At 48.7% G+C, this 25,391-nt stretch overlaps 1 pseudogene; it reads right to left on the bottom strand.

The window, feature by feature from the left end:
• Window positions 1-21,076: 21,076 nt before the first annotated feature.
• Window positions 21,077-21,217, bottom strand: LOC129079882 (uncharacterized; annotated as a pseudogene).
• Between the last annotated feature and the right edge of the window lie 4,174 nt (window positions 21,218-25,391).

Below are 25,391 nucleotides of genomic sequence, written 5' to 3'. Positions count from 1 at the left end.
ATACTGTGGTCTTCTGCCTTGAGCTAATTATGAAGATTACATGAATTAGTTCATTGGTACAGGGTAATTGCTCACCAAAGGCTAGTGCTTAATTTTCAAAGTGAGAGAACTGGCTTAAAATCTGGATATACGGGGTATACTCTAGATTATTTTTTTCATTCTTGTTTGTTTAAACACACCCTCTTTTAGTTTCTTTGCTTCTTACGCAAAAAGTTGGCGAGGGCTGGTCTCGAAGATCCTTTTCTAGTTCTAATACTTGGAGCTTGCCTGAACTCAAAATGCCTCCCCAGAGAACCAATTCTTCCGTGTCTTTGCTCTGCTCTGAAGCTTCTCCTTGCAGACCGGCCTCCGCCTGTGACCTCAAGGAACAAGTGACAGAAGGCAACGGCTGTGTGGGGGCCGGACCGAACGGCTGTGGGGGGCTGCCGCCTGTGCGGCGGGGGAGCGCTGGGGTGCAGGACCCCACGGGAGACGCCCTCGGGATCGGGCGTAGAGTCTGCGGAGCCTCCTTGTGGCTCCGCGTCTGGTGGAGCTTCCCGCTAGTTTGAGGCCCGACCGCGGCCAAGCAGCGCGGCGGTGGGAGGGCCATACTGCGGGTGGCCCACACCGACTTGCCCGCTGTGCGTCAGAGGGACGGCTCGAGTGAGGCGGCCTGGTGGGGTGCGAGGCTGGGCTAATAAACAAGGTCTGAAGTCGTCTTTAGCTGGATGCATTTCTGTGTGCCACCCCCGTAAAGACCCGAGAAGCACTGGCTTCGTTCTGCCATTGAACCAAGGAGGAACCCCAGGTGCAGAGGTGAGCTTAGGCAGAGCACCATTCACGTATGAGATTTATTGGATGATTCTCTTCTGTGACCAGTTTCACGAGCACACAGGGGAAAAAAACAATAGGACAGGGTGGGGAGAAGAATATCATGTATGCAGCCAAAATCCCAAGTTCTGTTAAAAAGCCCTAACTATTAACTAACAAAACATTTTCCCTAAGACACATTATTTACCAGATTAGCTGTGTTAATGAGGATGTTTTCATGTCTAACTTAATGCACAGCAATGAGCATTTTTTATCACAAAAAGGACAGATCTTCTCTATATAATCAGGCTCTTGTTATCAGCAGGCTCCTGGTAAATAATTCCTCACTGGTACATGGGAGCCACACGCACAGAATCTCTCCCTGGGGAAGGCGAGACTTGGAGGCAGGCGTTTAGCAGAAGACGTTTGCTCGGAAACTGCTCGGGGCCTCTTCCTTTGCGTCTCCCCGGGACTGCCAAGGCCCTGCTCGCCGAGCTCGCCCACCCACAGGAGCCACCAACCTGAACTGGCCCCCTTGGGTTACTGGGCTTTGGTCGCATAGAAACCTGGGTTTCTGATGCTTCCACCTCCCAGGTGGCTGCTCCTCCAAGTACCACCCCACACCTGTTCTTCCTGCTCAGCGTTAAAATCGATGAGGGGACCTGTTTTCACCCTCGAACATCAGCTCCGCCCCGAGCAGCAGTTTCCACTCCCCTCCCTCCCCAGGGAGCCGACAGGCCCTGTGTGCCTGACGCCCACCTGCCAGCTGCTGTCAGCAAGGCTCCGAACACCCAGCCGCCTGCTCGGACCCCTACCATCCCATCTGGAACGACCTGCTCAGGAGTGTCAGATGCAAAACCAGAAACCAGGAAGCTAATGAGGGCCCCTGCCCCTCCCTTCCATGTGCCTTCTTTGGCACACACCAGGCATACCTCCCCTAAAACACTCCTCTTTGGCCTGGCCCGGACGGCTCATTTTTCCTTCCTAGTCGCTCAGTCTAGCTGCTAAGACATGTTTAAATCTTATTTTAACAAGTAAGTGTTCTGCGTTTCCCTCATTTCAGACCAAAGCCTTTTGCTGGAGTCCTCTTTTTCCTCCCCCATTCCAGTAGGAAATCACCACACTGTGCCTGTCGTCTCCCGTGGGCACAGCAGCTGAGTGCTCGCAGGGCGGAGGAGGGGCAGTGCGTCGTGAGAAGTGTGGGCTGGTGGCACACAGGGGCCTGGGTTCCGTTTCCAGCTCTGCTGTTCAGTGGCTGCAAGGACCTGGGCCCGTCACTTAGTGTCCCAGGGCACTCAAGCCCTTGCCTGCAAAAAGCAGGCAAGTAGCAGGCCCGCCTGGGAGGGCGGGTGAGGACAGTGTGAGCTGACGAACAGGAAGCAGGGAGCACAGTGCCTGAGACACAGCACTCAGTAATTACTGCTGCTGCGATTTTTATTTCTGATAATACCAGTTTGGCTGCAGGCAGAGAGACCGGCCTCTGTGTCTGCCTTGTGAGTTGGGCTTCTGTAAATTCAGAGACACTGATAGTCTGTACCCGCGATTTTCACCCGCACGCTCCAGGAATTTTTGAAATGTGCAGTAGCTGGCTGTTCCGTCGGGGGGCACTGACCTCTTTTCCCTTAGATTGTCAAATTTTTTTTAAAGTGACAACAGCCAATATAATAACAGCTGCCCAGTGTGAATGAATCAAAGTGATACATAATTTTTTGGTCCGATCAGCCCAAAACATAATTTTGTTTTGGCGTGCCGCAGAATTTTAGTGCCCGGTCGATGTGCGCCATGAGACGAGGAAGGCCGAAAAGCTCTCCTCACGGCGGTACCACGGCCCGGCTGATTCTTCGGTGTCGCGCCTGGCCTTGCAGCCCTCCGACGTGGCTTTCCTGTTCAGTCTCTTCCAGTTCATCATCCGGCTCCCTCTCCTCAACACCGCTGCCACCGTCTCCCTTAGGGACATCTTTGATTATTTAACCTGCCCGTTGTGGCAGCCTCTGAGAGCTCACCAAATAACAGTGAATGCCCTTATCATAACATTTGCAGGCCTCTGATGTCTAGCTTCAAACTGCTGTTAACCTCACAATGTTCACCATAAGGCTAAAGCACCGGTGTCCTTTAGGGACTTCCTATGGGTGCATTTACACCTTCGGGGCTAGGCTGGTAGACACAGCATATACATTACAGCAGACACTACTTGTTGATACCATGAAGAGAACATTAAACTGCAAATCCTACAGACCAGTCCGCAGCCTTGCTTGATACTCAATACGGGATGCTGTGAATGTTACCTAACTTCCTTGTGCCCAGTTAGATCAGTGATAAATGGGTCAGATCATAATAATTGATCTGCGTCACAAAGGTGCTTTAGAATGAACAGAATATGGAAAATGCCTTGAAAAATAGTAAGTACTGTGTGCTTGAATATGTGTTTGCTCTTAATTATTTTTCAGCCTCTGTCCTCATTTTTCCCATAATAATGACTAGCAGGAAGGCAGTATTAAGAAACAAGGTAGCCAAGTCAAAAACAAATCTAGAGCAGTCAAATCAACAACCACCACCACCACCCTGTAACTAATCGGGGTGGGGGTGGGGGAGAGCGCACTTCTAATAAAATGATTATTTGATTGTTACTGAGTAGCATAAAACTTGGTATAATTATGCCATTTTTCCAAAATTTTAGATGATTTCAGCTCTATTGAAAATGCCACTGATTGGCACGGTGGACTAGAAGTCGGCACATTGGGCCTTCACATGAGCTTTAAAACGAAGTGGCTGTGCCTCTTGGGCGGACCCCTTCCCCTGCATGGGTCTGATTTTCCTGGAGAATGAAATGTGCCACAAGGTCGTCCCGTACACTCTCCCTGTCTTGACCCCTCCAGGGTGTAAACTAAGAGGAAAAGCCTGCCCCTCACTGGGACCTGGGCCGTCTATTTCAGGCGGACCCTGGAAATCTGCGTGCCCAGGCAGAGCGTGTTTTCCCCACCCTTTTGCACGTGGGCTGAGACACACTCCCCGCCCACCCCCCGCGGGGGTTGCTAGAGGGCAGGCCCTGGGGCCTGTGACAGAGTCAGGGTAGGCACGCCGTCTTTAAATGTTTTTTTGGTCAAAACAATAAGATGCAGCCAGCCTGGCCAGGTAGCTGCATTGGTTGGAGTGTCATTCAATACCAGGGTTTCAGGTTCAGTCTCTGGTCGAGGCACATAAGAGAAGCAACCAATGAATGCATAAATAAGTGGAACAGCTAATTGATGTCTCTCTCTCTATCAAAAAAAAAAAAAAGTACAACTGATTTCATCTCCCTGACTCAGCAACAGCCCCATCATCCCCACCCCAAGAAACCTCGTGGGTATGAGGAGGAGGAGCAGGTCAACCCCATGTGGTCAGAGCAGTAAACGCCGGCATCCTGTAGCAGGAATTTTAAGCTCTGGCCTCTCGGGAGATGACCTTTTTATCCATCACCAGAGCATCAGACAAGGCAAAGCACAGCCAGTGCCAGGGATGTGGAATAACTGGGCACAGTGACAGAGGCTGAACTCGGGAACAGCCTAGACAGGAAAGCGAGGTCAGGTTTTTGTCCAAAGAAAGCGAAGAGTGATGAGTTACCAGGGACCAGAAGGCCAGGGTGACGATGACCAGGTGTGTGTGCTCTGTAATTATTTCCTATTCCCTGTGTAACTCTGGGACTTATTTCCAATTTAAGAACCAATAGAGCTGAGTGCGGGACTGCAGTGGGTCAGGCAGATTATTATGTTTATGGTAATGTCACATTATTTTTAGTCTCTGTTTGGGGCCAAAAGTTTAGAATAGCACCATTTTTAGACACAGCAAGATCATATATCCCTACAGCACAAGAGCCTCAGACAGCCCGTCTGCTCTTCATTCTCCAACTGCGGACAGAGACGGACGGTTGGAAGCCTTCCACTTGGACACCGGTGAGGGCATTTCTCCAGATTTTCCCCGCGTGGCCTTACCTGCAGCTTCCTGGAATTTTGATTACTCATTCGAAGTGGGCCGTGAAGGGAAGCCTCAACAGAGGATCTGAAAACCAGGACAAGATTTGGAGGAAGTGTCAGGGTATTGGACACAGCCCAGTTTCTACAGCCAGACATATACCCTGGGTTCGAGTCCAAGCGTAGCCAATTTTTATGTGAAATATTGGCCAGTGACTCAAGCAGTCAGGATCTAGCTGGGATCCAAATGCCGTCTGAGGAGTTAAGTGGTAGAAAGCTAACTCAGGATTTACACAGGTAGTGGGAGAGCTTAGGCGTCGCATAGGAGGAAATAGGCAATCCAGACCTTCGTCCTCGCAGGCAGCCACCTCCCCTAGACCACAGGGAGCAGAGGGGGAGAGTGCTGATGAGCACTGCAGCCCACAGGCTGGGAGCGCCTTCCAGGAGCCGGTCTGATGGCAGGCCTCTTAGTCAGGAGCTGCAGCCGAGGGAGAAACAGCCAGTGCAGGAGGCCGGGGGCAGAAACGGGGCGGGAAAAGGAGTACCCTGGGCTCCCTTCCACCAGCCACACCCCGATGCCCTGTCAGTGCCTGCGAGGGGCTTAGGCGGCCGATGCCTGCTGGCATGGAACCCTGGAAAGCAGCCCTAAGTGGTCACTGCCCTGTGATACGGCGCTCCTTCAGTGCGGGCGGTCGGACTTAAAGGGCCATCGTTAGTAAAATCATCAAAGTCAGCATTTAAAGTCTAACTAGTGGTGTACCGGAAAACAGTTCATCAGACTCTGGGGGAAAGCCTTACTTTTTCGTTGGTTTCCATGGTGTGAGTGTCCTCCACCCCAACTGGCTAATCTCGAACATTTCAACATGAAGGGAGTGAATGTGGCTTTGAGAAGACTGTTTTGTACAAATGCGTGTAAGCAAACCTAGCACTTGGGAAGGTGTGGGCAGCAAGTAGCAGACACTCCTTCCTGTGTAGTTCTAGGCCGGGTCAGGACCCGTAGTTGCATAGGTGGTTTTGCAGTTTAATTAAACATTCTCAGCTTTGGCCTTGTATCCCCTTCGAACTCTGTAAGTTCCTCGCCACTTGGGGCCACATCAGGAGACAGTGGGACATTCTTTACAGGTGTGTTTGAGGAGAGCTGTATTATGGAGGCGGTGAGCCACGGGGCATATGGGCCTGCTCTCAGGGACATGGATCCGAAGCTGCCACCTAGCTCTGGAGCCCAGGCGTAACAATCTCCAACCCTCATTAGCTCCTCTGGACAGCATTGGAACGCCGTCAGCCCTTCATACTTGAACTCTCTGTAGGAGTTGTTGGGCATCTCATTTTTATGCAAATGACATCATAATGCAATCTTGATGCTTTTTCAGACTCTTTTTTACTTTGTCTGTATCTCTGACTCCCTTTGTCATCCTGACTAAAGCAAAGTCAGGTCAAGCTGCTGGAGCTCCTCGCAAGTCACTGGTGCATCGCTACATGGGTTTCTGATTTGCTGATTTCTGTAATTATGTAGAAGCACTACAGGCATCACTAAACCAGCCGGTTCTTTTAAGGAGCTCCCCGCGGAGCGAAAGCTGCTTCAGTGGGGCTCTGGTGCCAGCCAAGCCCGCCCTCTGAGTGTGCCGTTCGTGGAGCTGGTAGCGTGGAGCTCTGTGGTCTGAAGCCCACCGCCAGGTGCGCTGGGGCAGAGCCTCTTGGGAACAAGCCAGTCTGTGCTGCTGCTTTAAGAGCAGTGTGTCTCGGTCTCTAGCAGCCCTTTGTCTTCGGTGGACACAGCCCCACCTGGTTTTCACAGTCCAGTGTCACGCGGACTCGTCTTCCTAGCGCTGGTGTCCTGACAGGGGAGCTTGGTGTGCAGCTGGGACCCCTCACTTCTCAAGGGGACCTCTTCAACCAAGATACCCCTCCCTATTCTTAATTGCCACACTGTGGTTAGGGGACCTGCCCATTCTACATCTCCACCTTTCCTACCAATTCAGGTGTGGCTGCTGCTTTATATCCTTAGTTGCAGGAATTCTGTTCAGCTAGTCTTCAAGTGGTTCTCTGTGATGATTGTTCTACAGTTTAGTTGTAATTGTGATGTGATTGGGGGGGAGCACAGGGTTTAGCTGCTGCACCTTCTTGACCAGAAGTCTCCTAACAAACCTGAAAAGCAAGATGGAAGAGTATCACATTGTTTCTAAGTAACTTAACTGCATCCCAGAATAAAATTTAAAAATATTTATAGGAATAAAAAGTCCAGCACCTAAAAAGGTAAAATTGACTGTGGATTTCATCCAATTAAATATTACCAAACATAATGGAGAAAAATGTGACTCATAAGGAGAAGCAATAGCCATCAAAAATTAATGCAGAACAGCCACCACAGATATTAAAATTAGCATACAAACAATTATAATTCCATTTAACCAAACTTGTAGAGAGAGAAACTATAGCACATAAAATGAAAAATGCACTGAGTGAAATTAGTGGCAGGTATGAGATAAGACATTGCAGAAGAAAGATTATTGAACTCAGGGTCAACTTTAAATGGCCTAATAGATGGATAATTGGAGTTCTCAAAAGAGAGAATATTGGGAGGTAGTTGAAGAAAAGTGTGTGAAGCTTTTCATACTTGCCGAAAACTGTAAACCTACAGACCCAAGACACTCCACAAACTGGAATCCGACGAGAAATGAATAAAATCACGTATGCGTCATAGTCAGTTTGTTCAAAGCCAGTGATAAAGAAGAGAGCTTAAACACAGCCAGAGTTTAAAAAGACAAATGATGAACCCAGAAACAGAGATGAGACCTGCTTTGTCATCAAAAGCACTGCAGGGAAAAGGAGTGAAGCAACATTTTTAAAGTGCTGGGGGCAGGGGCTGTCAACCTAAAATTTTATACCTAGTGAAATATATTCCAAAACTGAAGCAAAATACAGACTTTTTCAGACACACAAAAGCTAAAAGAAATCAATACCAACAGATCCAAAATGTAAGAAATGTTAAAAGGATTCATTCCCGTGGGATGATGCTGGTGAAAATGTTGATCTGTGCAATGGATAAAGTGGGCTTGTAACTGTGTTGGGAAATACATATTTATTTTTTTAACTATTTTTAAAAGATAATGGTTTAAATTAAATTATGATATGTATGTACGTATGTGTGTGTGTATATACATGTGTGTGTGTGAGCCAAAAAAACATAAGCTCTCTGATTCCTCTTGTGTAAATCTGTAGACAGTTCAGACTGATCTACGGTAACCGCATGTGGGCCAGCGACCGCTCCGTGGGGGCGAGACGCAGGCTCTGGGGACAGAGGTGCAGGGGGGCTTCTCAGGACAAGGCTCTGTTCGCTGTGCTGACTGCGGGGGTGCTTCAGCTTGGCCAGGTGTGGGCCGCGGAAAAGCCTGGATTGGAAGCACAAGGAGTTTGTTTATTACTAAGGATGACTCTGTGTCTGTCTGTCTGTCTGTCTGTCTGTCTCTCCCCCCTTCCCCGTCTGTCCGTCCTCGTCCGCCCCCCTCCTCTGTGCAGGTTATCTGCAATTTCCTTTCCAGTTCATCTTTATCTCCTACGACAGTCCTCTAACCAAACACTAAAAAACTACTGTTTCTCCACATGCTTACATCCTTACACCTCCCACAGTCTGCCTGTGTCTTCCTCATTTTGGGTCCTCCTCGGGCCCTCTGAGGTCACCATAGCATGCTGATAAGGATCCATGCACTAGATGGGTTCCTCAAACAATAAGCTATTTCCATGGATACCTACGGAAGGCGGTCTCTTCGTAATTAATGTCTTTGCCACGGAGACAGATGACCGGTTTGATTTTGCCCTGCCGGCTGTGTTCACTTCCCCGTGGAAAGAAGACCTTTAGAGTTCAGAATCCTTGAGGGTTGTAAATCCTAAACACCGTAATTTTTGCCTAACCTTGGGCTGAACAGAACATCTTTTTGAATTGCAGCCTTCTTCTACCCAAAAGGGGCTAACCACGCGCGCCTCACAGGGTTTGCTGAGCTTACTAGGCGTCAACTTATGCAAAGCTGCTGGCAGTGAACCTCGTGCATAGTTCCTGTAAGTCCCTTCTGATCAGTGGTATCTCTTCCCATCTGTCTGTCTCAGGAATGTTTCCACCAGACGATAAGATTGGAACATCACATTTTGTTCCTCCTTTACAAGGGTGTAAATTCACAATTCATTCAGAAGAAGAAGCATTAAAAAAAAAAAAAAACCCCACAGTATGAAGGATGTCGTTATGAGAAAGACAGACTCAGACCTGGCTTGAGTGTCCGTCCTGGCCTGGATTTCCATCGACACAGCCAGTGTCCAAGTCAGGGCCGTATTCTTGTGACACATAGTACAAGATTTACAAACTCACTGAAACTGATTTATAAACTGAAAAAGGATAATATAACCATGCAGACCTGGTTGCACAATAACCAGAGGACAAGACTGAAGTTTCATTAAAATGGCCTCGGCTGTTTTACGGCCTGCCTGTGCTGGGTGGACAGCCACTGTTGTAGGGTCCACGAGAGCTCCCGCCCCGTTCCTAACGCACAAGGTACCAGAGTTAGAAGTCAGTCATCCCAGGCCGTGGGGCTCGTAGCTAAGTGCATGCAGTAGACGTTTACTGTGTGCATACTGCGTGCCAGACTCCGGCACATGCAGCCATCAAACACGCATCCCCGCCGGGGGCCCTCAGTGTAACTGGGTAGGTAGATACGTCAATAAATGGACTGCTGTCCAGGGGCCTGAGGCCGCCATGGAGGGACTGTCAGTGAGCGCTTTGTGTACACTCCAGAAACAAATGAATTTCCTGACCTCAGGATTCACTCGTCTTTTCATTCATTCACCCAGCAAATACTGAGCTTCAGGTATACACCAAGCACAGTGCAACACCTAATTACTTTTTCCTATGGAATTGACACATTTCAGGTTTACTTTTCTTTTCCCCCTGAACTAAACCAACTTCTGGGAGGACATTGACTCTGTTTTCCCAGCAATAAAACACTTACCATGTATCATTAACTATTTATTCAAATGATTCAAGATCAGTTCTTACCAGCTAGTTTGCTAGAAGAGAAGGAGAGAGAATAAAGAAGCTGTGGAAATGATGAAAGAAACTTTTTTTTCAGATCTTTCCATTGGGGTCCTTGAGTCTCCCCCACCATTCTCTCCTCACAAAGGTCCCCAAGTTCTTCATGGCTTGTGCTCTCCTTCAAGGAATGCGACTTTGGCATGTCTTCCACACGCGGCCTTCCGGAGGGATTGCATCGAATCTGTTGATCGCTTTGGGTGGTATGGGCATTTTAACACTCTTCATGCTTCCCATCCATGAACACGACATGTGCTTTTTCCATTTATTAGTATCTTTTTCATTTTTTTCTTCAGCATCTTATATTGTAGTTTTCTGAGTACAGGTCTTTTACCTCCTTGGTTTAATTTATCACTAGGTATTTTCTTCTTTCTTATTCAATGGCAAATGAGATTGCTTTCTTAATTCCTATTTCTGATAACCATTGGTGTATAGAAATGCAGCTGATTTCTGAATATTAATTTTGTATCATACTACTTTAGTGAGTTCATTTATTGGTACTAGTATTATTTTTGGTAGTTGTTTGGGGTTTTTTTAGGGTTCTCTCTCTATCGTACAACGTCATCCGCAAATAATGACAGTTTTACTAGACTTATGGGGTGATCACTTCATAAGGCATATAAATGTTTAATCACTATGCCATCCACCTGAGACTAATATAATATTTTATATCAACTGCAATGGAAAAATAAATTTTTAGAAAAAAGACCTGCTTCTTGGACAGGCAGAAAGAGGGAAGGAAAAGCAAAGGAAATGAGGAAGTTACAGAAGGCGCTTAGTGGGTGCCCACTGCAGTAGGTCTTGGTGGGCCTGAGCCTCTAGCCCAGATCTCCTGGGTGCATGGCAGCTGCAGAAGCAGCCCCTGTCCCGGTTGGCTTGATTTGAGTGGGCATTTGCTTGCATTCATTTATTTATATTAACAAGACAGGGCTCTAATTTTTTTTTTCTTTTTGCAAAACCTACAGTCACGGTGGCATTTTAAAATGGTAAGCTGCACCACAAAAAATGCTTCTAACTTTTCAACCTCAAATAAGATGAATGGGTGAAAAGTAATTCTATCTGGCCTGGAACATCTTAGAAATAGATCTCCGAAGCCGGGTTTCCAAAAGGAAGCTGGTCTAAACAGGCACCATTCGGGGTTCAGGACACTTTAGGGAGTGTCATATTTTCCAGCAGGGCTTACCCTGTGCATCCTAAGCCTGTTCACCTTGTATCGCCCGCATAGACTAGCTCAGACTGCCCAGACCCCGGAATCGGGGTGTGGACGCTGTGGGGGTGCTGTCTGCATTTCCCCCTAAACTGTCTGGCTCACTGACCCTTGCTGTCCTCTCCCCAGCTCAGCCTCTTCAGATCTCACGTTCTTCTCTTAGGGATCCAGCCTGGGCAGAGGCCAAGGATTGTGTGGGCCCTAGATGGGAACTGTGTGAACAGGCCAGCGTTGGAACCTCACAATGTCTCCCACTCAGGGTCCCTCTTCCTCCCAACCTCTGTCCTTCCAGCCCCTGCTTCTGACGTCTCGTGTGTATCCTAGATTCTTCTCAGTCTGCCCCTCTGTCCGGACAGGCCGGCCTTCTTACTGCCGCGCTGTCCCCGCATCTCCCCGCTCCCGCCATGCCCCACCCCGCCCCTCCCTCCGCCCCTCCAGCCTTAGCAGACTGCTCGTGGGTCTTACACTGTCAGCCACATTCCGCTTCAGGGAACTTGTGGCTTGCAGTAAGTAGAATGGAGATTCTGGCGGCTTTTAGCAAATCCTTCACTAACCTGTGAAAGGAAACACTGGTTGACAGAACGAACCCGTGATCCAAAAAGTGCCCACTTCGGACGATCCCTTCACCGGAGCCTTTGTGTCCAGTCCCAGATGCTGCCCCGGGGTCCGGGAACCCTGCCGTTGGGAGGGTGTGGGGCCTTGGTGACTGCTGAGTCTGCTCTGTGCTGTGAGAACTCGGATTCCTGTGTTTCCCGTGTCTTGGAAGTCTGGGCTTCCAGTGTGGCCTCAGAGGATGAGAGACCACTTTCTTTCTTTTTTTTTGGTTGGCAGCAAGGAGGCCCCTCAAACTCAGGAAAGGAAGAATTTGTTTCTAAACCCCATGAATCTGGCCTCATTCTACTTGAATCCCTGAAACCTGATTCAGTTGTCTTTTGTGAACCTACTGAAGGCTGCTGCTCTGGTCCTTAAGCCATCGGGAAAGATGCACCCCCCCCAACCCCACCTAGCCTCGGGCTCACAGGAGTAGCCTAGAGCTCTCTCTGGGTGCAGCAGGGTGGGGGTCACATAAGAGGAAGCCATTGGCGTCCTGCAAGTCTGAGTCGGAGTCCTGGTTCTGCTACCACTTAGCTATGTTAGGATTTGGGACAAGTTCTCCCATTGTTGAGCAATGCATTCTCTCATCTAAATGTGGCGACACTGATTCCTTGCCACTAGCCTTGCGGAGTGAGGTGTGGGTGGCCTGGCCGGCGGGAATGTTTCCAGTGTAATGCCTGGCGTTCAACCCGCGCGCCTTCTTGCACGCCCCAGAGCTGCTGCGTCTCGTTCTCCAGCATGGCAGCCGCCTGCAAACTGCCTCTGGGTCAGACCCCAGGCGTTGGGATTCCTTTCCTCCAATTCCCGAGCACCCACGTGTCAGGATCCTAGAGTCCAGCTTTCGGCCTGCTCACTGTCCTCTCCCTGTTTCTGTTACTACATACCTTTTCAGTTACAGAAGTCTGTTTTGAAAATCCCAGTGCCTCTGGCAAGTTCACATTTACTTTAAAAACTTGATATTTAAAGTTTAAAATTACTCAGAGAGCTCCAAGGAGCTTGGCTTATAGGAAGAGTTCATTTATATTGCAAGCTCTGCCAGAGTCTTCCATCCAAAATAGCCCGATCCCAATTTCATACATTAGGGTATAAAATGACACCATCTATCAAATGTAGGATTCCAGTTCCTACCGAGACAGTGCCTCGTGGCCTGTTTGCTCAGATATGTAGGAAAGAGGGTTCTCCGGCTCCATCAGCGAGCTGCCGGGGTAATCAGGGATAAAATCGTAGGATGCAACTTACTCATTACTCTTCGTTTGTATTCGAAGTTACCAATGCCCACTTTTATAATAGTTTTATGAGTTTTGAAATCAACTTTCTGAGTATATTTTGATTTTTTTCTTCATCAAATATGTAGAATTCATATTTACACATTTACTTATTTTTTTTAACTTTTCCCCATTTTGCCAATCTTCACCCCCCATCCCGCTCCCAGTGACCACCAACATGTTGCCTGTACCTGTTCAGTTCTTTGTTGAAATTCTACATACAAGTGAGATCACACGGTATTTGTTTTTCTCTTGCTCATTTTACTCAGCATAATGCCCTCAAGTTCCATCCGTATTGTCACAAAAGGCAGGGTTCCCATATATATGGAAAAACATATATATGAAAAAATATACATATAACTACCGTTTATCCATTCATCGTCCAACAGACACACAGGCTCTTTCCATATATTGGCCATTGTGAATGATGCTGCAGTGAATGCGATCTGAGAGGGTGATTTCATTTTCTTCAGGTAAATATGCAAAAGTAGAATTACTACGCCATATGGTAGTTTTACTTTTTTATATTTTGAGGAAGCCCCATACTATTTATTGTAGTGGTGGAATCAATTTTCATTCCTGTCAACTGTGCACAAGGGTTCTCTTTGCTCCACATCCGCACCCACAGTTGCTATTTTTTGTCTTTTTGATGATAGTCCTTCTAACAGGTGTGAGGTGCTATCTCATTGTGGTCTCGACTTGCATTTCCCTGATGGTTAATGATTTTGAACATGTGTTCAGGTGCCTGTTGTCACCTGTATGTCTAATATGAAAAAATGTTTATTCAGATCTTTTGCTTCTTTTTAATTGGATTGATTTTTCTGTTGTGCGTATGAGTTCTTTATATATTTTGGATATAACCCTGTATCGGATATTAATTTCTTCAGTCTGTTGGTGTCTTTTTATTTTGTTGATGGTTTCTTTTGCTGTCCAGAAGCTTTTTAGTTGGAGGTTGTTCGACTTGTTTCTTTTTGCTTTTGTTGCCTTTGCTTTTGGTGTCAAATCCAAACAATCAGCAGTAAGATCGATGGGTGGAAGCTTTTTTCCTATGCCTGCTTTGAGGAGTTTTATGGTTTCAGGTCTTATGTTCACGTCTTTAATCCATTTCTTAGTTGATTTTTGTGTAAGGTAGTTGATGGTCTAAGGTCGTGGCCAATTTTCATTCTTTCCCATGTGGCTGCCCAGATACCAGGAAAAAATGCTCCCTTTCCCTAACTTTTCCTGGAGAGGCTCTCCTTTCCCACACGCTTGCCTCCTTTGTTGTAGATTAACTGCCCGCATAGGCCTGGGTCCATTTCTGGTCCCTCTGCGCTGTTGCATTGATCTGGGGGTCAGGTTCTATGCTGTAGTAGTTTGAAATCAGGGCATGTGATGATGCCTCCACCTTTTTCATTCTCAAAATTGATTTGGTTGTTTGGGGTTGTTTGTGGTTTCATGCAAATTTTAGGATTGCTTGTTGTATTTCTGTAAAATATACAATTGGAATTTTGATAGGGCTTGCATTGAATCTGTGAATTGTTTGGGTAGTGTGAACATGGAACAATATTAAATCTCCCCGTCTGTAAACACAGAATATCTTTCCACTTATTTGTATTTTCTTCACTTTTTTTTCCATCAGTGTCTTGCAGTGTTTGGTGTACAGGCCTTTCACCTCCTTTCAGTTAAATTTATTCCTAGGTATTTTAATCTTTTTGATGAAGGATCCATTTAATTTTAATTACTTTTTTTGGGATGATGGTAGCCTTTGAGGCTATGACTTTATCTCCATCTGTAGCTTTAATTAAAGTCCACAAATTCCGATTTTTTTCAGATACTCAAACTATTATTGGTAAGAAAAATATTACGAAAAATGTGAATTATTTAAATATTTGGAGAAACCTCTATTGGGATTCTTCCACAATGAACTATGAGATTTTAGAGGCTTTTAGTTACATGTCCTTGTGCAGTGACATCCTTTGATTAGCCTTTGAATCGCTGCCCCCCCCCCACTATTTCTGTCATAATTATTGTCACTATCATAGTTACAATGGTACAAATGAGTTTGGTTATCTTTGTCCATGTCGCTATGTCATGTCATATTAAAAGAATATGTTTAATTATTTTCCAGTGTGTTCAAACATTTCACTTCTCTTCATTAATCAGATTATCATGCAATCCTAGCACGTACTTTTTTATGAAGTGTAGTTGACGTGCAATATTATATTATTAGTTTCAAGTGTACAACAGAGTGACTTGACACATACTTTCTAGGCTGATCGCCACTTCATGTGACCTGTCACTGTACAAAGTTATTATGCTATTACTGTATTCCCTGGGCTGTGCATCACGTCCCCATGACTGGCTTCCTCTGTGTTGACTGCAATTTTGTACCTCTTGTTCCCCTTCCCTGGAGTCAGCCTTTCCCCTACCCCCGCCGGCAACCCTCGGTTTGTCCACTCTGCCCGTGAGGCTGTTTCTGCTTTGCTTTGTTTGTTCATTTGTTTTGTTTTTCTAGATTATACACTTAAATGAAATCACATGATATAGGCCTCCTTTGTCTTACTGGGCTTTTGCTTTATTGTATTTCACAGATGCTGTGTTTTGTACTAAGTGAAGGCAGGACTCCCCACCAGCGAAAAGTGACAGTTCCCTTAGTGGGATGCTCGCGTTGTTGTGGTGATCGGGATCCCAGCCGCAGTAGCTCCAGGGTACGTCCCTGTCTGTCTTTCTCTGACTGACGTACTTCACTTAGCATGCTGCCTTCTGGACCCACCCATGCTGTTGCAAGCAATAAGACTATGTTATTTTGTATGGCTGAGTACTATTCCACTGTGTCTTCTCTAACTTTCTGCTGACGGGCACCTGGGTTCTTTTCATATTTTGTTGATGGTTTCCTTCACTGTGCAAAAGCTTACTGGTTTGATGTAGTCCCATTTGTGTATTTTTTACCTGGGGAGACATATCCAAAAAAGACATTGCTAAGGCCCATGTCAGAGAGTTCATTGCCTGTGTTTTCTTCTAGGAGTTTTATGGTTTCAGGCCTTAACATGTGAGCCTAGAACCTGTGTGTGATGAGCACATTCTTGACAAGTGGAAACCCCTGTCCGGCCCAGGTGTGGGCGGGAGCCTTCTCCTCCCCTCGCAGCCTCACGTGCCCAATGACCTGACCACAGAGCTCCTGGCCCCTTTGTGTCAGACTTTCTTTCTCATTCTCCACCACCCATTGTAGTGTTGCGCGCCTTGGGTCACGTTACAGTGCGATCCTCACCTCTCAGCCCACAAACCTGCGCTCTGGGTGAGCCCACACGGGGAACAGGAGGGGGTCCTAGGAGCCGCTTCTGTGCTGAGCTGGCTCGTCACCACCTAACTACAGGCATGACCACAAATAACAGAAAAAGTGGCTCCCTACACCCCGTCTGACCGTAGCCGCACACCCACAGTGCCTGCGGCCGCCCCAGGGCAATCCAGCGGGAAGACAGCTGCTGGGGGAATGGGTATGAAAGGGGAATGAGATCATGGTCTTACTGCAGCGTGTTCAAATAGCTCCCTTTTGCAAATTTGGAGAACAGGATATAACCAAGTTAAAAATATTGCAGGTCCCCGCTCAGAGTCTTGGAAGACGCCCACTGAAGTGTGGGAACCTGAAGTTCATGCTTCATTAAAATCTTACCTGTGGCGATACAGCAGGATCTGGGGGCTCTCGAAAACAGTGGGTCCTCTCTGTTGTAGTTCTTGGGCCATTTGCACACCTAGAAATCAGAACTGTCATTGGACTCTCGCTCCTGTGAGAACTCAGGACACACCTTGAGCAAGGACACCGAACGTCAACAGCCATGATGCTCTGGCGGCTTCCACTGAGTGGCCAGCGTGACTTAAGCATTTATGTGATGGTCTTTGGATGCTGTGCCATCGTGTTGAGGGACATGCTATCCTAGGTCCAACCTAAGAGGGCGTCATGCCCTGGCTTTGACAGTAGCCCTCAGTCATTTTTGTGAAAGCAAGCGACTTTCTCTCTTTTTCAATCTCAAAAGATTAGGGTTTCTTGTCTAAATATCGCCGATATCCCCTTATTTTCCTTTTAGACCCTGAATTGTGTTCCTAGGGACTGAGTGACTTATATCTGAGACCCTGAAAATTAATGGAAGACCTTGGATAATACAAGATCAATGTGAATAATAGGGGATTTGAAGGAGCTTTTTCCTAGGTCAGAGGAGGTCGCATGCCAAGAAAGATTTATGCTGATTTGGTCGGTGAAGAGAAATTGTGGATTAGGTTTTCAATTTGAAACATAAAATGGAGCCTAGGGGATTGAATCGGCCATTCTCCGTGAGCTTCACTAGTTACCAGCAATCTCTCGATCTGTCACGTGGAACTATGTAGAGTGGGTGAGCCGTGCTTGTTCCCAGGGCACCCAATCAGGTCAGGTCCCCGTCTGCACACAGACTGGCAGGCAGGAGGCGCGCCCGGAACTGCAGGGCCTCCAGGCAGGGCCCGGCCCCGGGCTTGTCCTCAGAGGCCTCTTTGGAGGTGCGAGTGAGCGTGGAGCTGCAGGGCCGGAGGTGCGCACGTGGCGGGGCCTGGCACCAACAGGCCAGGCTCCGTGGGGGAGGCATGTTGGCGCTGCCACACGCACCAGAGGTGCAGACGTCGCTGTCTGCGTCCTTGTGAGGTGGCAGAGGGGAATTTACCTGAACTTGGACAGAAGGTTTACCACCAGGTGAGGATGGGTATGGCTCACCACCGTCGAGGGAAACAGTTCTTGGCGGATGTTTAAGGCAGGCGAGTGTGTATATTTCGTATGTTCTTACGGGATTCACGCAGTTTTCACATTGCAATCAAAGTGTTCATGAGTGCATCAGTTGTATAAGTGGCCCTCTGTAGGAGTGGCAGCAGCAGACAACTGCTCCGCTGGCTGGACGGCAGCTCCTGCCAAATGGACACCAGTCTCCTTGACAAAGAGACTGTGTGGCTGTTGTGTTGAGGGGGAAGTGGTGCCTCTCTACCGGGAACCCACGGAATCCAGGCATGTCACCAGGTCACTGCAGCGGCAGGCTCCCTCTGTCGGGGACAGGTGACAGCAAGATACTGAGCCCATGTGCCTCACTTTCTCAAAAGGGAGACAATGAGAGACCAAACCATTTTTTGGGATCTAGACGTCAGTCCTAGGAGTCAGTTTCTCATTCTGCAATGGCCTGGGTGACAGGAATCTCTTGCTAAATCTTCTAAACCTGGCCTCACCCCAGCATGTTCTTAGCCCCCAAACAATCGGTGTTTCTTACTGATGTTCTTCTGCACGGCTGCTTTGCTGCGCCTCTGTGGGGGAGGGGAGAGGTAACCCAAGAAGTTAGTTTACTGAGAAAGATACATATGGCTGCGAGCCGAGCTCCGCCGAATGTTATGTTATAGCCTCTGTAGTTTGCACAGTGTCCTTGATGTCGATCCAAGCCCTTCACAAGGTCATTTGAAGCCCTGCCGAGGGCGAGCCATGTCCAGGATCGGACAGCCACTCAGCGTCAGGAAAGACTGGGAAAGAGCTCAGTTCTCTAACAACTTTCAGTGTGTGATGGCTGCATATAATTTTCAAATCTCGAGACCTTTTGCACAAAAATAGCCTGGTTTTTTTCCTAGCTGTCCTTCACAGCTGCCAAAAGACAGTACAAAGGCTTCATGTTGCTTTATGAGAACATCTTAAGACGAGCTAACTGTCATTCCGGCAGACGTTCATTATCCCACCCACCCCCCCGCCCCATTCACACCTGAGATGAACAGGAAGCCAGGCGCGCCCAGAGACAGACTGCGGCAGCGGGGGCTGGACAGCGAGGGGCAGGACGCGCAGGCGCCACTGGTCTTGTGAACTTGCCCTGTTCACACCCGGTCCACCCCTCCTGACCTGGTTAAATCCCCCCTGCAAAGGGAGTGTGTTCTGAAAGCCTGCCTCTCCTCTCACTGCCGTGTGTCCAAGCTCTGGACTTCTGTGGCATCAAGATCAAAGATCATTTATTTTAAAATTGAGGGCAAGGCTGTTGCAGGAGAAAAAACACATAGGCTTTCCTGTTGCATGGTTTGGAAACCCAAGTCTTGGTCCTTCGCAATCTCTGCCATAAAAAGGATCAAGTATCCTTATAGTTTCAAGTCCCTTCCAGAAGATGTGGTGGCATCATCTCCCATCATCAAAACCAAAATGGTTTCCATGGCAACCTCCTCCTCAAATCCATCACATTTTTATGACAGTACCATTTCATTCTGTCCCTGGGATCACATTGGCGTTTCACACAAAAAATAAGACAACTCTCAAAAATGAAGTTAGGAAAATATCAATAGGCAAAAGTAAAATAAATGTAATCCCAACAAATCCTCTGAGCACACGAAGAGGGAAGGAAGAAAACATTCCCAGGTAACAGTGGGTTCAGGGAGTGTGTGAAGGTTTCACATAAAGAGTACTGTTCTAGAAGAGGATGGACGGGTAGAGGCCGTGGAGAGCCAGGGCGGAGAGCGAGGGTCGCATCGGGGGTTGGGGGCAGCCGGCTCTTCGCCTCATGTCCTTTATCTTCCCTGATGGTTGGCATTGAGGCCGAATTAAACGAAACCCGCACAGGAGGTTTCTGCCCGGAGAGCTGCCCCTCGCGGCACACGGAGGGCAGTGGCTGCGGGAGGCTGCGCTGGCGAGACCGGTCCCTGCGTCCCCGTTGCTGGCAGCCCGTTACGGCGCTGGCAGGTCAGTGTCCGGGTCTGACAGGGGATGTCAGGATTGGAGGTGGCTTGGGCAGGGCCCCCATGTCTTATTCCGCAGGTCCGCTTCTGTTCCCATCCAACTTGAGCCAGTGCTGAGTGTGACAAAGGCCCATGTCCCCTTCCCAGCCTTGGCTACACGGACGGTCTCTCACCTTCTGAGCCCCAGGTCTGCTGAGGTCAGGCCCCCCTCGGTTCCTGGATAATTTTTGTTTTATTTGTGGCCGTCTATCCCGCCATGTTACGAACTCTTTGGAGGCGAGGAAGGTGGTCCTCCCGTGCCCACCGCCTGTCCTGAAACTGCAATGCACCCCGTGGGCTCCCCAGGGCCTGCAGTGCGTGTGACGCGCACACGGGGCAGGGGTGGGTCAGTGTCGAGAGGGACATCCAGCCTCAGGGGTCAGGAGGAGCAGCAGGGGGGCCAGGCTGCAGGTCCTCGGTCCCTCTCCAAAACGGGACCCCTTTGCTCTGGGCCCAGGAACTTGTAAAGAAAGAGGATCAATTTCCTGGGGAAGGTTTTCTTCCTGTGGCATTGCCAGAAAAAAATAAAGTTTTCATATTCAAATAATGGGTTTTCCCAGGGAAGTAAGTGGATTCCTCCTGAAAGTCCAGTGGGAGAAAGAGAAGGCTGTGGGGGAAATAGATAGAATTCGCGGGGCACAACAGAGAGCACGTGTTGAAGGTTTGACAAATGATGCCCAGAGTGGAATCAGTCCGCATCAGTAAGATTATGCTGTGCTTGCAAACAACTCCCACGGAGGGCTTGAGGCAACATTCATTTCCTGTCCTGTTAGGGGCTCGGCTCTGCGCCCGCCTAAGCCAGAGCGAGCTGGGCAACGCAGCCTCCGTCAGGAGCACGGGGCGGGGGGCTGTGGCCGAGGGCAGAGGACGCTCTGCAGGGCCAGAGGCCCAGGCGGGACAGCGCCCTTCCCTTCTGCTCACACTCATTGGCTGGAGCCGACCAAGGACCCCGGCGAGTCGGGAAGAGCCCTCTTCCTGTGTGCCTGGCAGGCAGCGCGCTGAGAACTTCCGGTGAATGAAACTGATGAGGGTTACAGAGGGAACACGTCAAAGGACATTTCCAATTCATGGTTTTAGATTAGAATAGTTCAGAATTAGCAACTATAAGGGAAAAAAGGGTAAATAACACAGTCTCTGTCTACCGTCATCCAACCACATTCCCAAGCAGCCTTGCTCAGCCCTTGGACCACAGGAGGGACCTGGACATTCGTTACTCATCCGTTCATTTCTCAGCTGGAGTTGCAGATTTCTGTACTAAGTCCTGGGTCAGGCAGTGGGGGTACAGAGGTGTGTATTTCCCCTGTATAAGCCCATAATCCTTCCTGTTGTACCATAATCCCATTATCACAGCCTGCCCTCTGCCTCCAGAGGAGAAGCCCAAAGGTGTCAATTCTGGCCCAGATTAGAATTCATTACCAAACCTTCAGCGACGTGGTGCCTTCATTTTAAGTGTATTTACTAACTTTTTTTACAGGGGAGAACGGGAACGCAATCCCCCACTACCACAAGTTATGCAGTTGAATTTCCCGCCTTTGGGAATTGCAGGGGTCAGCACGCCTCGCCCTGCGGAAACCGCCTGAGTGACCAGGGGCCCTCCCTGCCAGGTAAGTGTTTACTTATCATTAATACTAACAATAGTAAGTCCTCCCTGGAGAGAGAGGAGATAGCAAAGGACCTGTTCTTCAAGGTAACACAAATATATCTATGGGGGGGCGGCAACTTTCTTTGTGATGTAATTAGGGGCCATTGATCTGTTTGGAAGTCGTAGTCGCTGGAGTACAAAACAGTGGTTCATTCAGAGTCAGAAATGACCTGGCTGTGATCACTTAGGTTCAGGCTGTAAGAGCGATAAAAATCTCAGAGCTCAGTCTTCCTGCCAACCCTGACCCCCAGCTTCCCACGCACCTCTGCCAGGTGTGAGCTAGGGGAAGGTCTGGCCCCGCCCCTCCGGTGGCTTCATCCAGCCCAGCCCACCCTGACCTTGCTGAGTGCTGACGGTTCGAAGCTAGGTAATGTTAGAAACATGCACGCCCACACAGCCCACTACTTCTTTCTCTGCAGCTACCTTCAGGACCGGGCCTGTTTCTACAATGGCTGCCGCTTCAGACCAGCCCTTGGGATGGAGCGTCTGTTTTCCAATGTCTGCTCACAGCTTGTTGGCTGGAGCCAACCATGTGACCCCTTTGGACCCGGGGAGTCTGGGAAGAGCCATCTCCCCCTGTGCCTGGCCCATGGGATGGAGTTGTCTGTTTTGCTTGCCGGCTGCAGAGAGTGAGTGGTGAGAACCGCGCTGTGCTGCAGCGTGTGCATAGGGGTCTGGGAGAACAGCGGGAGCGTCTGCACTCACGTCCTCAGGGCAGGAGGGTCGGCTGCTGTCACTAAAATGTCACCTGTCACCCAGCATCAGGCTGGTGCAGCTCAATGGAGCAGGACCCGTAGGATCAGACAGGCCCTTCCCCATGGACAAGGGCCCAGGAGGTGGCCCAGCCTCTGCCCTGGGATGGGCGCGGGGGTGGCCTCTGCTCCAGCTGCACCAGGGCCTCTGACCCCCTCTTGGATAATCTGACTTTCTTGTTTGATACCCAGGGCCCCCCTGCTTCCTGGAGAGCGCAGGCGCTGCCCGCAGGCCAGGAGACGCCCGCCACAGTTCACCTGACATGTGTCCTCCGGGGCCACGGTGGGTGTGGCGCACTGTTTGGCACATTGCCCTGCTGAGCCGTCGTCTTCCCTGCTGGCTTATGAGCTCGGTCCCTGTGGCTGTCCTGTGTCCCACACAGGACCCGGTAAGAGACACGCAGTCTCTCTGTACCTCTGTCTGGCATGCGTATGTGTGCATATTGTGTGCACATGCATCCTTCATATATTTTTATGCGGGGTCCAGCAGCAGTAAGGCCTGCTTGAGTGTGGCTGCAGGGTGATAATATGGGTCTCATAATTTATAGTTTTGATTTGAACATTTTACCTAAAATGTCCTGTGGCATACTTGAGTATGATAATGTTATGTTACAGAATAACATGCTTATGATATTGTAGTGAAAGGTTTTGTAATCAAGGGGGGCATTACTTGTGCCAGGCCCTTTATGTCAAACGTCTGTGCTGACGGGGAGCTGATGAGTGGATTACCAGATGGGTAAGGTTTATGTCGGGCCACAGACTAGATGACGTCGTCCGCAGTGCTTGGGAGAAGCAGCTGTTGGCACGATCGTGTCCGCCCCTCTGACCACACTGGCCCCAAGGTGCCTGTAGTGAGTGTCCAGCCATGTAAGAGTGCAGCATGGTAGCCTTATGTGACAGGGGTTCTCATGTGGACTCTAACGCCAGGAAGGGTAGTCGGGGAGCGAGCGGCTCAACCTTAGAGGGGGCGTCCACAGGCCCCAGGCTGCAGCTGGCGTTGCTCTGCCTCTAAACGTAGGAGTGTTTCAGTGGTATGTTGTATTGGTTTCAGGTGTTCAGACAGTCAGGGACTTTGCAAAGGGATGGCCTTCTTCCCTGTCTGTAAGTCCTACCAAGTACCAGAACAGGGGCGTGACGTCTAAGCCATTTGTATGGGAAAAGGAACCTCTGCTGGACCTTGCTGTCAGCACATGGCGGGTGCTGAGGGGGTGAGGGGGGCCTCTGTGCCAGGCCAGGGCTCCTGCGTCTCTCTGTGGACTTGGACCTGATGCGAAGACTCGGGCAACCCCCTCAGCTGCTGTTGGGAGCCCTTTGGAAAAGGGAGCCAGGCCTCATGTCTCAGCCCTCCCTTACGCTGATTGCCTCCCCAGAGCTGGTTAAGAAAAACAGTGTCAGTCTTGGGCTTGAAAGAGGAAACAATATTTCTTTGCCCCCTTTTCTCTTTTCCCTGCAACTAATTGGTCCATTTCTCTGCAGGAGTCACTGGGAAGATGGATCCCCCCCTCCCCTTTGTAGGATAAACTGAAATCTATTTTTCTTTGGTGTACATTATAGCTACGTCCTAGCTAATTGCGCCTATAAAGGAGTAGATTGTTAACACGTTATGTTGCGAAAGTTTTTTGTTGTTCTCATAGCATTTTTCAGAGGACTTTTTTTCTTCCCCTTAAGAAATGAGGTAATGCTTAAGGATCTTTTAAATTTCAAGTAAAAAGGCTTTCCAAGTAAAAATAAACATACTTCAGACCTCGACATCTCAAGTCCCTGTTGTCTCTTTGCAGAGGGGACAGTCAGCGGTACGCTCCAGTCCAGGGCGACAGGCAGCTGCCTCCGAGGACGCTGACAGACGTCTGGCAGCAAGTCTACCGTTTAAGGCCTTGAGCGCCTCATTGTCACTAAGGTACCCATGCTGTCACGACCGTAAGCCGTGAGGAGAGGTTCTGTCATTAAGGCAGGTAGAAGCAGGTGACATATATCTATCAACAGGTGCTCACTTGATCATTGTAACCATGTGTTTTGATGTTTCTTAATTAATGCAACAGCTTAGATTTTTATTTCACCTAACAGTAATGATATTCACCCCAATTTCAAGCTAATCCCTTCCACACAAATACTTTAAGGGGAAGTACCGTAGCTAACCCACACAATACGGCCCCTAAAAATGCGCCCAGATCTAAGCTGGCCTTGAACACTTGCAATGTTTCTACGAATAATCTGTTAACGTTAAGACACTGGCTAAGTGGGCTCCCCACTCGTCTGAGAACACGTGTGCCTGCCAGGTGGCTCTTAGCATTAAGTATGTTGGTATTTACATGGCATATCAGCATTTTAACACACATTGTATTTTAATCATAAATACAAGAGCCACCAACTAGGTGGAAAGAAGTGTTAGCGCTATGTAGTAAGCACAGTCCATTCCTCAGGGTGGCTTATTTTGTGAAAATTTCACAATGTGTTACATGGGCTTATTTATTACATAACCTCTTACAGTGGAGATAAGCTGTTACATTGAGCCCTACGGTCAGAGCTCAATCCAGAGACGCTGAGGTCCCCTCCAGCTACATCACAAGCCACAGACAAGGCCACGCTCGCCCCCGGCCTTGCTGCCGCTTCTGGAGAGGTAAAGTGTGTGTCACTCCCCTTTGAGGTCACTGCAGGCTGCTGACGCTGTGTGGCCACGCCCCCAGAGCACAAGCAGATGTCCCGGAGGCTGCTGCACAGACAGGTCAAGGGCAGGTGAGGGGCGTCCCTGTGCAGCTCCTCCATACAGTGTAGGGTCTTCATTATCAGGGTCCCCTTTGGATTCTTGCAGCTGGTTCACCACATGATTCCGATGATACATTTGCTGAAGAAGAAGGACTTCATCTGTGATTTCCAGCTTGTGGTCAAATCGTACACACAAATGTCCCAGGTGAAAGATGAGATCTGCCTGTATGTCCTTTATTCCTGTATCGATCTTCATAAAAACACATTGTTGATGATCTGAGCTGATTAACAGTTGTATGTTAGTTGAGTGCCTGTCCTAGCATATGAGGCGGCGTTAACTGCAGTCTTAGTAAATGCAAAGGCAGCAGGATGGAGTAGTTGCTGACATCATTGGGTGGGATATTCCCGCCAGGCCTTCCTTCCCAATAATAATTGTCTTCATTTTTGTAGGGACTGGCTGTTCCTTTAGTGTTGAGACTGCAGGAACTGAAAAAGATTTAAAAGACGTCAATGTTTCTGACTTGAAGACAAAAGAAAGAAATCCTACCATCGCAAGTATTGAGTCTCCAAAGAAGACTCTTTACTGACCCAGTGTCTCAGATGGACATTCTATCACAGAATGATCAACTCGAATTAAAAGGCCTTCAGGGGAAAAGCAGATTCTGAAATGCAAACAGACGATAAGGTAG

This window comes from Pteronotus mesoamericanus, unplaced genomic scaffold (genome assembly GCF_021234165.1).
Source record: "Pteronotus mesoamericanus isolate MK-2021 breed Mesoamerican mustached bat unplaced genomic scaffold, CSHL_Meso_final contig_1203, whole genome shotgun sequence".
Taxonomy (NCBI): domain Eukaryota; kingdom Metazoa; phylum Chordata; class Mammalia; order Chiroptera; family Mormoopidae; genus Pteronotus; species Pteronotus mesoamericanus.
The sequence above is the reverse complement of the archived record's forward strand: the minus strand, read 5'-3'. Positions and strand labels throughout refer to the sequence as shown.